We start from the raw sequence: 12,863 nt of genomic DNA on the forward strand, positions 1-12,863 counted from the left end.
GCAGTCCTGTAGAACTGAGCCCTGACTCTGTGGAACCTTACGCTATCTCTAGGTAAACACTGTCAGAATTGAGTTGAATTGTAGGACACCCAGCCAGAGTTGGAAAATTGCTTGGTGTGGGGAAAAAAACCCACACATCAGAATTTTGGCTTAGGTCATGATCTCAGGGTTGTGAGATCAAGCCCTGCATCGGGGCCCATGCTGAGCAGGGAGTCTGCTTGGGATTCTCTCTCTCCTTCTCCCCTACCCTACCCCCTCTCTCTCAAAAAAAAAGAAAAAAAGAAAGAAAGAAGAGAAAAACAGAAACAAACTAAAGTGACTATCACTCATTTAGAAAAACATAAAATTTTAATAAATTCTAATAAAATTTCTATGATAGCCAACAAATTCTAATTTTACTCGTGCTTGTGCCATTTCCATCTCTAAAGAGGCCACCATGCTCCCTCCACTGGTTCAGGTCCTCTGTTCTCTTCTGAGCCTAGGCCAACACCATTCTAAAAGCCTGGCTGGACTGCTCTGTCACTCTGCTCTGTCTTTAAAACCACAATTAGAAACATAGCAATGTACATTTTGTTTTTACTCATTCATAGGCAGCTATATGATTTTATTCTATTTCATACATTTGTAAACTACAGCTCCCTCAAACATAAACTGGAAGCTCATGGAAGAAAGAAAAAATTTATATTATATGTATTTTTTCTTCCTTTGTTTCCAAAGCATTTATTATAATACTGAGCTACAAATATGTTGGAAAAGAGTCAAGGGAAAAATCATCATAATGATAAACAGATGCGAATAATAGATTAAAAAACTGTCTTCCTCATATTTTCTTTTAATTGCTCTTATTTGCACAGAATACCACTAGTACACAACCTACGGTGAAACTTTTTATAAAATTTCACTAGAGCAAATCGAGAAAATAGATAAAATTCAAGTCGGGTTCTGCCTCCATAAAATGGTAGAGATTTCTATGATTTTTTCCAAACTCTAAATTTTTAGGATTCTTTGCAATGTTTGATTTATAAATCTATTATATCATATATAATAAAGTACTGAAGGCAATTGTTGAGTCACTTTTGTTATATAACAAAAGTAAAACAAAAGAGTATAAAAAATATATGAGAGTTAAAATATCTGAAAATACCTTAAAAATACTTGCAAATTAATGTTGGTAAGAGACTTCATTTGCTCATATATGAGAAAATGCTGTGTGTGGTTTTATAGATCTACGTACAAGATATAATTACTTTGATCTGATTTTCAAAGATCCTGGACATTACAAGTTTAGTTTGAATTATATGAGTAAATAAGATCAACCTTTTGACTTAATGTAGCACTCAGCAATAAAAGTTAATGTGATGTGGTTGATTGTACCAATACAATCCATAAAAGACAGGATAAGAGCCAAGATGTTGCATGTAATTCATACTGTGGAAAGTGCTCCTGCCAGCTTCTCACCACACAGGCATTTGACACCAACTGAGGGGCTGATTTTTCTGTAAAGAAAGCTAAGATATGGAGGAATGCATAGAAAAGTGATGTCTTGGCTTCAAAATCTTATGAGGCCATGTTCAAGGCACTCTGAGTAATTCCGTTCAGTATAAATGAAGTAATTCTGCTTTTGGAAGGGGAGGTATGGCAGTGAGCAAAGCACAGATTGTGAAGTGCCTTGTGCACATGCAAAGGAGTCTGGAAGACACTGGATGCCAACGAAGAGCTCTAAGAGAACGAGCACTGGGTGTTATATGCAACTGATGAATCACTAAACTCTACCTCTAAAACTAATACTACACTATATGTTCATTAAATTGAGTTTAAAAAAAAAAGAATGTAGAAACATAATGTCAACTTTACTTCAATAAAAAAAGAATGGAGATAAGTTTAGATTTGGGTTTTACACAATTACAGGAAAGAAATCAGAAAAGATAGTCATGAAGCTGTTGCAACCATCAATGCTACACCCTCACACTTTGTTTTGTTGGATACCTAGAACTACCATTTGTTTCTAGTTTCTAGTGGGGAAAAAAATTCAGTGATAAATAAAGAAATAACAGAGTAAGTTTTAGAGTAGGATTGTGTGTGGGGGTGTGTGTATGTGTGTGAGAATATTTTTTCTTTAACAATAGAGGCATGGATGATATATATTTATCCATATTATAACCATGTTTTAAAGTGTAGGTATTTAAAAATTAATAACACTAATGGTCCAGATATAAATAATTCTAAACCATAGTGTCAACCAAGCAACATATAATAAACCATATTAATAAAGATTTATCCAAAAATTTATAGCAGAAAAATAAGCACAGCAGTAAAAGAATATCAGGACCAACTGAAGGCAGCCAATTCTCGCAAATTATAGGGATTCCAATTACCTAAGTGCGAATACACAAAATGGGAACTTTGTACTATTGCTAAGAAATATAGAAGTCAAACTTAAGAAAAATTGACAACTAAAGATATATTTTCTAAGATTTTATTTATTTATTTGAGAGAGAGAGAGCACAAGTTGGGGGAGGGAGAAAGAAGAAGAAGCAGACTCCCCGCTGAACAGGGAGCCTGAGTCCGGGCTCAATCCCAGGACCCTGAGATGATGACCTGAGCCGAAGGAAGACACTTAACCAACTGAGCCACCCAGGTGCACCACACAACTAAAGATATTTTTTAAAAGCCACATAAAGATAGTTGGGAGGGGCAAAGAAGTAGTCCAGTCAGGACCCACACGCCCAGCACAACAACGCACAAGCAAGAAGGATATCACAAACACGGAGATCATCTCTGAGGAGAAAGAGGTTCAAGCCCTACATCAGGCACCCTTGCCCTGAGGACCCTACACCAGGAAGATGAGCTCCCATAAGGTCTAGCTTTGCAAATCAGCAAGGCTTAATTAACTCTAGGAGAGCCAGAGACCTGTAGGAAACCAAGACTCTACTCTTAAAGTCCATGTGCACAGCGTACTCACTCTGAGACCCAGGACAGAGGCAACAGTTTAAGAAGCACCTGAACCATACATGGAGAATTACTGACTAATTTTAGGACATGTGCCACAGGGGCAGAGATCTGTAGGCACTTTCTCCAGGGACAGAAGCACAGAGGGGGCACCATTTTTCTTACTCTCCTTCTACCACGGTGATTGACAGCTGGCAGGTGCTATTTCTGACATTGTCCATTGACCTTGCTAGCACTACTCATCATGCCCTGGTGTTCCCCTGCAGGGCTGCCCTGACCAACATGCCCGCCCCCCCGTAGGTGCCACTCCAAACCAGCTCCCACCCTGCCACATTGGCAGGCAGCCTTAACTGGGTTTGGCACTCCCCCAAAGTAGCTCCCACCCCCATTACACCCAGCAGGTGGCCTTAACTGGGACTGGCACCCACTGAAAGCAACTCCCAGAAGCAGGTATTGCAGAACCAAAACCTAAACCAGGAAATCAGAGGTGTTCTCCCAAAGCAGCTCCAGCCTAGCCACAACTGGTGAGCAGTCTCAGCCTGGACTGATATGCCCCAAAATGGCTCTCTCCCTTGGCTGGGGGGACACCAGCCCTGTCTGCCAGTGTACCTGCCACAGTCACAGTCCAGACACAAGAGGAGGCACATGTGACCCATAGGGGACACCCCTGGACTACCTGATTCTGGTGAGAAGGGGGGATTGTGTTTCTGGGCCCCACAGGATACCTTCTATATATGGCCACTCCTTTAAGACTGAGAGACATAGGTGACTTACCTAATACATAGAAATAAGCACAGATAGGCAGGCAAAATGAGGAGACAGAGAAATATGTCTCAAGTGAAAGAACAAGACAAAACCTCAAAAAAAGAACTAAATGAAACAGAGATAAGGAATCTACCTGATAAAGAGTCCAAAGTCATGGCCATAAAGATACCCCACTTGAAAAATGTGGATGAATACAATTAGAATTTCAAAAAAGAAACAGAAAATAGAAAAAGAACTAATTACAGCTGAAGAATACAATAACTGAAATGAAAATTACACTAGAGAGAATCAACATCAGATTAGAGGATGCAGAAGAATGGATCAGCAATTGGGAAGAGAGGGTAGTGAGATTCACTGAAGCTGAACAGAAAAAAGAAAAAGAATTTTAAAAAATAAGAACAGCTTAAGGGACCTCTGTAACAACAAACTAACATTCACATTATGGGAGTCCTAAAAGGAGAAGAGAAAGAAAAGGAAGTAGAAAACTTACTCGAAGTAGTAATAGCTGAAATATTCCCTAGCCTGGGAAAGGAAACAGACCCCCAGATCCAAGAATCACAAAGAGCCCCAAACAAGAGGAACCCAAGGAGGTCCACACCAAGACACATAATAATTAAAGTGAAAAAAAAATTAAAATTAAAGAGACGATCTTAAAGGCAGCAAGAGAAATCAATTAATTGCATACAAGAGAACACCCATAGACTATCAGCTGATTTTTCAGCAGAAACTTTGCAGGCCAGAAGAGAGTGGCGGAATGTAGTTAAACTGAAAGGAAAAAACCTACAACCAAGAATACTCTACCTACCAAGGTTATCATTCAGAATTGAAGGACAGAGAAAGGGTTACCCAAACAAAAGTTAAAGAAGTTCATCACCACTAAACCTCCTTACAAGAAATGTTTAAAAGGACTTCTTCAAGCAGAAAAGAAGAGGCCATAAGTAGAAGAAAACTGTGAAAGAAAAATTCATACTGGTAAATGCAAACACAGTAAAGGTAATTGATCAAACACTAATAAAGCTACTATGGAGGTTAAAAGACAAAAGTAGTAAAATAAACTATATCTACAATTAGTTAAGGGATACGTAAAATAAAGTATGTCAGAAACACAAAACATAAGTGGGAGAAGTAATCAGTAGAATGTGTTCAAATTTAAGTGACCATCAACTTAAAATAGACCGTCATATACATAGGGTGTTATATACGAACCTCATGGTAACTACATAACAAAAACCTATAATACATACACAAAAAAATAGAGAGAAAAAAATCCAAATATAACACTAAAAAAGTCATCAAACCACAAAGGAAAAGAGCAAGAGAAGAAAGAACAGAGAAGAACTATGAAAACAACCAAAAAACAATTAATGAAATAGCAATAAGTACATACCTATCAATAATTACTTTAAGTGTAAATTGACTAAATGCCCAAATAAAAGACAAAGGGTGGCGGAATGGACAAAACAAAACAAAACAAGAGCCATCTATATGCTGCCTATAAGAGACTTACTTCAGACCTAAAAAACATACAGACTGAAAGTGAAGGGATGGAAAAATATATTACATACAAATGGAAATGAAAAGAAAGCAGGGGTAGCAATACCCCTGTCATATATCAGAGAAAATAGACATTAAAAATTATGACAAGAGAGAAAAAACACATTACATAATAATAAAGAGTTCAATAGCAACAAAAGGATATGACAATTATAAATATGTATGCACCCAACATAGAATCACCTAAATATATGTAAAGCAAATGCTAACAGATAAAGGAAGAAATTGACAGTAATACAATAATAGTAGGAAACTTTAACACCCTACTTACATCAATGGACAGATCATCCAGACGTATAAATCAATATGGAAACAGTGGCTTTGAACAACACATTAGACCAGATAGACCTAAGAGATATATTCAGAACATTCCATCCCAAACCAGCAGAATATACAATCTTTTTAAGTGCAGATGGAATATTTTCTAAATTAGATCACATGTTAGGTCACAAAACAAGTCTCAATAAATGTAAGAAGACTGAAATCATAAGAAGCATTTTTTGCAAACACCAGAAAACAATTATATGGCGGGGGAAACTATACATTTTGACCTAAATGTAAGACCTGAAATCATAAAAACCGAAAAAAACATAGGCAGTAAACTCTTAAACATGGGTCTTAGCAATATTTTTTTTCGATTTGTACCCTCAGAAAAGGGCAACCAAATCAAAAATAAACAAATGAGATTATACCTAACTAAAAAGCTTTTACATGGGGAAAGAAATCATCAGCAAAATGAAAAGACAACCTACTGGGGGAGGAGCAAGAGGCAGAGGAGTAGGAAACCTGGATTTCCTCTGGTCCCAGGAATTCAGCTGGATAGGGATCAAACCATTCTGAACACCTACAAACTCAACAGGAGACTGAAGAAAAGAATAGCAACAACTCTCTGAACAGAAAAGCGACCACTTTCTGGAAGGTAGGACGTGCGGAGAAGTGAATCCGAGGCGATATTGGGGAGGATAGACGGTGGGGGAGGGGCCTCTATTGGCCGCTCCTGGCAAGTGATAGAGCAGCTGAGCACAAAATTGGAACATTTAGAAGTCGGCTCTGCTGAAGGACGTCGCTCCAGTGGCTAAGCGGGGGTTGGAACCCTCGCGGGACAGTGTGGTCTCAGGACCCTTGGGATCACAGAAGGACCGGGGGTGCCCGAGTGTGGTAGAGCTCACAGGTATCGGAGCGGGGAAGCCGGCTGCAGAGACGGAGCCGAGGCACGGGCTCTCAGCTTGCGGATGCCATAAACTGTGATCCGCGGCAGAGTCGGGCCACTGCTCTTCCAGCAGGGACCCAACAAGCAGCAGATCCGGGGAGACTCTCCTTCCTCCCCGGGGAGGAGCAGCACCGGTGTGCACCGCAGGGATCTGCTGGGTTTGGAGAGTCCACACGGGGTCGGGTGCCAGAGATAGAAATGCTCGGTCACAGGCCAGGTGAGCATGGAGTGCAGCCAGAGACCGGGGAGACGGGAGTGACTGACTGCTTTTCTCTGGGGTCGCACTGAGGAGTGGGGCCCCAAGTTCTTGGCTCCTCCAGGGCGGAGATTGGGAGGCCGCCATTTTCACTCATGTTCTCCAAAGCTGTACGGAAAGATTGCAGGGAACAAAATCTCCCGAGAGCAAACCCTAGCAGATTACTTAGCCCAGACCAGCAAGGGCGGGGCAATTCTGTCTCCAGCAAAGACATTTGGGAACCATGACAACAGGCCCCTCCTCCAGAAGATCAGCGAGAACAGCCAGCCAAGACCAAGTTTACCGATCAATGAGAATGGCAGAATTCCAGGGCTAGGGGAATACAGCACATAGAAATCATGGCTTTTTTCCCATGATTCTTTAGTCTTTCAAAGTTAATTTTTTTTAAACTGTCTTTTTTTTTTAATTTTTCTTTTTCCCTTTTTCAACCAACATCTTATCAATCCCTTTTTTAAAAAATCCTTTTTATTTTTCATTTGTAGAGTCATATTCTATCCCTTGGTAGTAGTTACCCTTATTTTTGGTATGTATATATAAGTTGTTCTCTCTCTAAAATTTTGAGATAGTTTCTTCTAACAGATCAAAATATACCCTAAATCTCTAGTGTATGGCTTTGTTCTAGTCTCCTGCCTGATCACATTCTCTCCCTTTTTTTTTTTAAATGCTCTTCTTTCTTTTTTCAACCAATTTCTTATCTTATCAATTCCTTTTATAAAAGCTTTTATAATTTTCATCTTTACAGTCATATTCCATGCCTTCATTGTACTAACCCTTATTTTTGTACATATACAAGTTTTTCTTTCTTTAAAATTTTGGGAGGCACTTTCTTCTAACAGACCAAAATATGCCCAAAATCTAGTGCATAAGTCTGATCATATTTGATCATATTCTGTTTTTTTTGTTTTGTTTTGTTTTTGTTTGTTTTTATCTTTTTATTTTTCTTTCTTTTTTTTCTTTTTCTTTTTTCTCTCTTTCCCTTTCTTTTCCCCAGGTTTCAGGTCTTTTCTGATTGTTTAGTGTATATTTTCTGGGGACACTGTTACCCTGTTAGCATTTTGTTCTCTCATTCATCTATTCTCCTCTGGACAAAATGACAAGATGGAAAAAATCACCTCAAAAAGAACAAGAGGCAGTCCCAACTGCCAGGGACCTAATCAATACAGACATTAGTAAGATGTTAGAACTAGAGTTCAGAATAATGATTTTGAAGATACTAGCTAGGCTTGAAAAAAGCATGGAAGTTATTAGAGAAACCCTTTCTGGAGAAATAAAAGAACTAAAATCTAACCAAGTCGAAATCAAAAAGGCTATTAATGAGATGCAAACAAAAATGGAAGCTCTAACTGCTAGGATAAATGAGGCAGAAGAAAGAATCAGTGATATAGAAGACCAAATGATGGAAATAAAGAAGCTGAGAAAAAGAGAGATAAACAACTACTAGATCACGAGTGCAGAATTCGAGAGATAAGCGATACCATAAGATGAAACAACATTAGAATAATTGGGATCCCAGAAGAAGAAGAAAGAGAGAGGGGGCAGAAGGTATACTGGAGCAAATTATAGCAGAGAACTTCCCTAATTTGGAGAAGGAAACAGGCATCAAAATCCAGGAGGCACAGAGAAACCCCCTCAAAATCAATAAAAGTAGGTTAACATCCCAACATGTAATAGTAAAACTTACAAGTCTCAGAGACAAAGAGAAAATCCTGAAAGCAGCTCGGGACAAGAGGTCTGTAACCTACAATGGTAGAAACATTAGATTGGCAACACACATATCCACAGAGACCTGCCAGGCCAGAAAGGATTGGCAGGATATATTCAGAGCACTAAATGAGAAAAATATGCAGCCAAGAATACTATATCCAGCTAGGCTGTCATTGAAAATAGAAGGAGAGATAAAAAGCTTCCAGGACAAACAAAAACTAAAGGAATTTGCAAAAACGAAGAACATATTATGAGCAACTATATGCCAGCAAATTAGATAATCTGGAAGAAATGGATGCATTCCTAGAGATGTATCAACTACCAAAACTGAACCAGGAAGAAATAGAAAACCTGAACAGACCTATAACCACTAAGGAAATTGAAGCAGTCATCAAAAATCTCCCAACAAACAAAAGCCCAGGGTCAGATGGCTTCCCAGGGGAATTCTACCAAACATTTAAAGAAGACTTAATACCTATTCTGAAACTGTTCCAAAAAAATAGAAATGGAAGGAAAACTTCCAAACTCGTTTTATGAGGCCACCATTACCTTGATCCCCAAACCAGACAAAGACCCCATCAAAAAGCAGAATTACAGACCAATATCCTTGATGAAGACGGATGCAAAATTCTCACCAAAACACTAGCCAATAGGATCCAACAGTACATTAAAAGGATTATTCACCACGACCAATTGGGATTTATCCCTGGGCTGCAAGGTTGGTTCAACATCCGCAAACCAATCAATGTGATACAATACATTAATAAAAGAAAGAACAAGAACCATATGATCCTCTCAACAGATGCAGAAAAAGCATTTGACAAAGTACAGCATTCTTTCTTGATCAAAACTTCAGAGTGTAGGGCTAGGGGGTACATACCTCAATATCATAAAAGCCATCTATGAAAAACCCACAGCGAATATCATTCTCAATAGGTAAAAACTGAGAGCTTCTCCCCTAAGGTCAGGAACATGGTATGGATGTCCACTATCACCACTGCTATTCAACACAGTACTAGAAGTCCTAGCCACAGCAATCAGACAACAAAAAGAAATAAAAGGCATCCAAATCGGCAAAGAAGAAGTCAAACCCTCACTCTTTGCAGATGATATGATACTTTATGTGGAAAACCCAAAAGACTCCACCCCAAAACTGCTAGAACTCATACAGGAATTCAGTAAAGGCGCAGGATATAAAATCAATGCACAGAAATCAGTGGCATTCCTATACACCAACAACAAGACAGAAGAAAGAGAAATGAAGGAGTCGATCCCATTTACAATTGCACCCAAAACCATAAGATACCTAGGAATAAATCTAACCAAAGAGGCAAAGGATCTGTACTCAGAAAGCTACAAAATACTCATGAAAGAAACTGAGGAAGACACAAAGAAATGGAAAAACGTTCCATGCTCATGGATTGGAAGAGCAAATATTATGAAGATGTCAATGCTACCTAGAGCAATCTACACATTCAATGCAATCCCCATCAAAATACCATCCACTTTTTTCAAAGAAATGGAACAAATAATCCTAAAATTTGTATGGAACCAGAAAAGACCCCGAATAGCCAGAGGAATGTTGAAAAAGAAAAGCAAAGCTGGTGGCATCACAATTCCGGACTTCCAGCTCTATTACAAAGCTGTCATCATCAAGACAGTATGGTACTGGCACAAAAACAGACACATAGATCAGTGGAACAGAATAGAGAGCCCAGAAATGGACCCTCAACTCTATGGTCAACTAATCTTCAACAAAGCAGGAAAGAATGTCCAATGGAAAAAAGACAGTCTCTTCAACAAATGGTGTTAGGAAAACTGGATAGCCACATGCAGAAGAATGAAACTGGACCATTTCCTTACACCACACACAAAAATAGACTCCAAATGGTTGAAAGACCTCAATGTGAGACAGGAGTCCATCAAAATCCTAAAGGAGAACACAGGCAGCAACCTCTTCGACCTCAGCCACAGCAACTTCTTCCTAGAAACATCGCCAAAGGCAAGGGAAGCAAGGGCAAAAATGAACTATTGGGACTTCATCAAGATAAAAAGCTTTTGCGCAGCAAAAGAAACAGTCAACAAAACCAAAAGACAACCGACAGAATGGGAGAAGATATTTGCAAATGACATATCAGATAAAGGGCTAGTATCCAAAATCTATAAAGAACTTATCAAACTCAACACCCAAAGAACAAAGAATCCAATCAAGAAATGGGCAGAAGACATGAACAGACATTTGTCCAAAGAAGACATCCAAATGGCCAACAGACAGATGAAAAAGTGCTCAACATCGCTTGGCATCAGGGAAATCCAAATCAAAACCTCAATCAGATACCACCTCACACCAGTCAGAATGGCTAAAATTAACAAGTCAGGAAACGACAGATGTTGGCGGGGATGCGGAGAAAGGGGAACCCTCCTACACTGTTGGTGGGAATGCAAGCTGGTGCAGCCACTCTGGAAAACAGTATGGAGTTTCCTCAAAAAGTTGAAAATAGAGCTATCATACGATCCAGCAACTGCACTACTGGGTATTTACCCCAAAGATACAAAAGTAGGGATCAGAAAGGGTACGTGCATCCCAATGTTTATAGCAGCAATGTCCACAATAGCCAAACTGTGGAAAGAGCCAAGATGTCCATCGACAGATGAATGGATAAAGAAGAAGTGGTATATATATACAATGGAATATTATGCAGCCATCAAAAGGAATGAGATCTTGCCATTTGCGACGACGTGGATGGAACTGGAGGGTGTTATGCTGAGCGAAATAAGTCAAACAGAGAAAGACATGTATCATATGACCTCACTGATATGAGGAATTCTTAATCTCAGGAAACAAACTGAGGGTTGCTGGAGTGGGGGGTGAGTTGGGAGGGATGGGGTGACTGGGTGATGGACACTGGGGAGGGTATGTGCTCTGGTAAGTGCTGTGAATTGTGCAAGACTGTTGAATCTCAGATCTGTACCTCTGAAACAAATAATGCAATATATGTTAAGAAAAAAAAAAAGAAGAAGAAGATAGCAGGAGGTAGATAGTGAAGAATGAAGGGGGGGAAATCAGAGGGGTAGACGAACCATGAGAGATGATGGACTCTGAAAAACAAACTGAGGGTTCTAGAGGGGAGGGGCATAGGAGGATGGGTTAGCCTGGTGATGGGTATTAAAGAGGGCACATTCTGCATGGAGCACTGGGTGTTATGCACAAACAATGAATCATGGAACACTACATGTAAAACTAATGATGTAATGTATGGGGATTAACATAACAATAAAAAATTTAAAAAAAAACACTGAGATTCAAATGCAAGCATTCTGACTTCAGATTCCACACTTTTAACAAGCAGGCTATATTTCCTCTAGAGGTTGAATTTTGAGATCTATCTTAGGCTTCTCAGGAGGATCTGTGCAACTAACTAACTAGCAGACTCCATAACTATGATGAGAGATCAAATGCAATGGCACTGGGAGGGAGCAGGCAGGGGTCAGAGATAGATTTTGGAGAAATTAAGTAAGAGAATCAGTAAGACCTGGTCACTGATTACACGTGTGAGGTGAGGAAGGGGTAAGAAGGGAGCAAAGTCCAGAATGACTCTGCTTAAGAAGTAGGAACTTTGAAAGCAAGTAGGAATCACAGTAGAAAGACAAGTTTTTTGGCTTGGGATGAAGTTCAGCTTGATCCACAGACTTTGGAATGTTTCTGAGACATTCAGTTCAAGAAGCCGGATAGGCAGCTTCACAAAAGAGCAGACAATGGGTGAGACGGAATGAAGAGAGCTGTCCCTGTCCCTGAAATGCTGACTGTCCCCACCTCCACTGTGATCATTCCTACTTGAGAATGTTACTGTGATGAGGATGGATGTGTGCATGTCAAGGGGGGAAGAGGGGTGGTTAACATAAAATGAGAAACATCTCTCTGACAAATTGGGCTGTGAAATTAGGCAGAGTAAAAAGTGGAATCAGGAAAAAAAGCACAAAGACTAACACCATCCCTCCAACACAGGGTTGACCATGGTTTCTGGTTTTACATTCTGTATATACAGACACCATGCTTGCTAATGCATTCTGTGTTACATAAGGACCTGTACCTTATTGATTTTTGTCGTTTTTGAAGCACCTAACACAAGGTAGAAACGTCTGTTGAGTTATTAAGTCAGGACCTCTTCTCACTTCTATAAGAAGTCAAGGAATTACTTCAAAGATGCAGTTCGTCCTTTTAGAGCTGAGCTTCAAGCATCATCGGGCTGGCTCAATGGAAGACAACCTCATTAACAGCATAATGTGCCAGCTTCATGCCAAGAAGCCAACAGGAAAGCCACAGAGGCAGTGAGGGAACAAAACACACAAAAGAATGCAGTGCCTGCACATGTGTCTGGAACCAGCTATTAGTCATGTCAACCTAATCTGATCGAAGAAATCCTT

At 39.6% G+C, this 12,863-nt stretch overlaps 1 protein-coding gene across 2 annotated transcripts in view; it reads right to left on the bottom strand.

The window, feature by feature from the left end:
- L3MBTL4 (L3MBTL histone methyl-lysine binding protein 4) overlaps nt 1-12,863 on the bottom strand; it is a 485,331-nt gene that overhangs the window by 196,699 nt on the left and 275,769 nt on the right. The window lies entirely within an intron of this gene.

The sequence above is a fragment of the Halichoerus grypus genome, chromosome 13 (genome assembly GCF_964656455.1).
Source record: "Halichoerus grypus chromosome 13, mHalGry1.hap1.1, whole genome shotgun sequence".
In the NCBI taxonomy this organism is placed as follows: domain Eukaryota; kingdom Metazoa; phylum Chordata; class Mammalia; order Carnivora; family Phocidae; genus Halichoerus; species Halichoerus grypus.